This window comes from Cebus imitator, unplaced genomic scaffold (assembly GCF_001604975.1).
Source record: "Cebus imitator isolate Cc_AM_T3 unplaced genomic scaffold, Cebus_imitator-1.0 Scaffold582, whole genome shotgun sequence".
In the NCBI taxonomy this organism is placed as follows: domain Eukaryota; kingdom Metazoa; phylum Chordata; class Mammalia; order Primates; family Cebidae; genus Cebus; species Cebus imitator.
Window position 1 is genome coordinate 265,736 of NW_016107897.1, and position 2,893 is coordinate 268,628.

The 2,893-nt window shown below is 40.0% G+C and overlaps 1 pseudogene across 1 annotated transcript; it reads left to right on the plus strand.

Annotated features, from left to right (window-relative positions):
• The first annotated feature begins 1,026 nt into the window (after positions 1-1,026).
• Positions 1,027-2,336, plus strand: LOC108294491 (annotated as a pseudogene). The gene has a single exon (XR_005197977.1). The product of XR_005197977.1 is annotated as an actin-related protein 3-like (transcript).
• Positions 2,337-2,893: the final 557 nt, after the last annotated feature.

The window sequence follows — 2,893 nt, forward strand, 5'->3', positions numbered from 1 at the left end:
ACCTGAAAAGCACCTATTCTTTTTTTGAGACTGGGACAAACATCACCTCCTCTGGGCAGCGTTCTCTGAAGCCCGCCTCCTTACTTCTGGCAGAGCTGATTCGGCACTCCTTCTGGCTGCCTCCCTGATCCCGCCTTTGGCACTCTATGCATCAGTGCCTTGTCAAGCCATATGGGACCCCCAAGACAAAAGGAAAAGTCAGTAATACCCATCCTGCCTTTATGTACAATCTTGATATATAGTTTATTATGGATTTTCTGCATTTATTCTGATGTTTTAATATTGCATTAAAATATTCTTTACCTTATTTACTGAGGTTTTTGGCACCCTCTTAAATATGTGCTCAAGGCAAAGACCTCATCCTAGTCTGGGCCCTGTAATATTCTGTCTCCCTTAGCACCATGGCTGCCCCCTTCACTTACTTCATTCATATTTCAGCTCAAACATTACTGCAAACCAGAAACAGACTCACAGGTGGGCTAACTATAGCAAGGGCCACTGCTGTGATTCAGTAGAGGAAACTGCGATCTTTTCAGTAAGTGGTAGGAGCAATTTGCTGCCTACGTGGGCAAAACAATGACCCTTATCTCCTACCTTGCATCACATACAAACTTTAATTTCGGTTGGATCATAAACCTAAATATGAAAGGTAAAGCACCTTCTAGGAAATAAAAAACTAGGAGGATGCATTCATGACCTTGAGGTGGGCAAAGATTTTTTTTAAACAGGATATAAAAGCAATAACCATAAAGGAAAAGATTGATAAATTGGACTCCACTAAATTTAAGAACTTCTCTTTATCAAAATGAATTAAGAGACTAAAAATGTAGCTGCATTCAGGGAAAAAATATTTGGGATGTAGGTATCCAAAAAAGAGGACTGCCTGCCTGCCTGGATGTGGAAGTGATGGCTGCTGACTGAGCCTGCTGCTTTCTTTCTTCTGCTTGGGCTTCCTGGCTACCTACCGAATGGTGAAAGTGGCCTGGCTGTGTATAGTCAGATACCTCCTGTCTCCCACTGCCAATTTCTGGCCCCTACCAGTATGGAACAGACGGTGGCAGCAGCAGCAGCCGGAGAAGAAGGAGATGGCAGGAGGGCTGCCAGCCTGTGTGGTGGCTTGTGGCATGGGAAATACAAAATTGGATATGCTGGAAATACAGAACCACAGTTTAATACCCTTTCCTGTATTGCTACAAATGAGTCAGCAAAAGTGAGGGATCAAGCTCAAAGGAGGGTGATGAAATGTGTTGATGACCAAGACTCCTTCATTGATGATGAAGCAGTAGAAAAAACCTACATATGCGATAAAGTGGCCAATCCACATGGTATAGCTGAAGTTGGGGACTTGACGGAAAGATTTATGGAGCAAGTGATCTTAAATATTTAAGGGCAGAAACTGAAGGCCATTATTTTATTTTGTCTGAACCTTGACTGAATACTGCAGGAAACAGGGAATATACTGCTGAAGTAATGCTTGAGTCCTTCAATATTCCAGGCTTCTACATTGCTGTGCAGGCTGTTCTTGCCTTAGCTACATCTTGGACCTCCAGACAAGTAGGACGACAGACATTGACTGGTAAAGTAATAGACAGTGGAGATGGTGTCACTCACGTCATTCCTGTGGCTGAAGGGTATTTGACTGGCAGCTGTATTAAATACATTGCAGTCCCAGGATGAGATATAACATATTTTATTCCGTAACTGCTGAGAGACTGAGAAGAATCCCTCAAAAACAATCCCTGGAAGCTGCTAAGCCAATAAAGGAGCACTATAGTTATGTCTACCCAGATTTAGTATAAGAATTTAACAAGTATGACACAGATGGGTCAAAATGGATTAAACAGTATACCAGAATCCATGCTGTCTCAAAGAAAGACTTTTCCATTGGTGGTGTTTCTGAGAGATTCTGAGGACCTGAAACCTTTTTTCATCCAGAGTTTGCTAATCCAGACTTTACATAACCTATCTCAGAAGTTATAAATGAAGTAATTCAGAATTGTCCTATTGATGTCAGACGTCCTGTCTACAAGAATATGGTCCTCTTTGTAGGTTCAACCATGTTCAGTGACTTTGGATATCACTTACAAAGAGATTTGAAAAGAACTCTAGATTCCTGGCTGAGATTAAGTAAGAAATTTAGTGGGAGAAGAGTGAAGCCAAAATCTATTGATGTACAAGTCATTACACACCACGTGCAGTGATATGCAGCTTGGCTTGGAGGATCAGTGCTGGCTTCTACACCTGAGTTCTACCAAGCATGCCACACTAAAAATGATTATGAAGAAATTGGACCTAAAATTTGCCATCACAATCCAGTGTTTGGAGTCATGTCATAAAAATGACTTCATAGTTATTGGGGTTAAGGAGGTGGAAAAGAGGTAATCTTTCTGATTACATTTTGTCTGGATGGCTGGTTTTGAGGTTTTAAACTTGACTTTGAATAGTAAGGCCAAACATGATTATATGATATATTTTAATAAATGTGTCAACATGCAGATGTAGAAGAGAATGAAAATGATTGTGTTTTATTTAGATTGAATAATTGAATCTTATGTGTGACAAAAGAAGTGGATTTTAGTTCTTCTGTGCCCTGGTACATTGTATATTAATGAATTATCCAAGATTTGATGGGATTTATCAGTGTGTACATAGCACTATAATGATTGAATTGTGCACTTCTAAGTGTGCAATGCAAGAGCTTGTTTATATCTCATACTTTTTATACTTTGAGGATAAAAAGTCAAAGAAAAATTGTGTTCAAGAGAAAAATTGTGACCAAGAAAATAATAAATTTAAAAATAGCCTGATGAGACTTGGCATACACACTCATGGGATTCCAGTTATTATGGAGTGCTCCCATACCCCTCCACCCCTTCTCCCCAAAAGGTTTTCT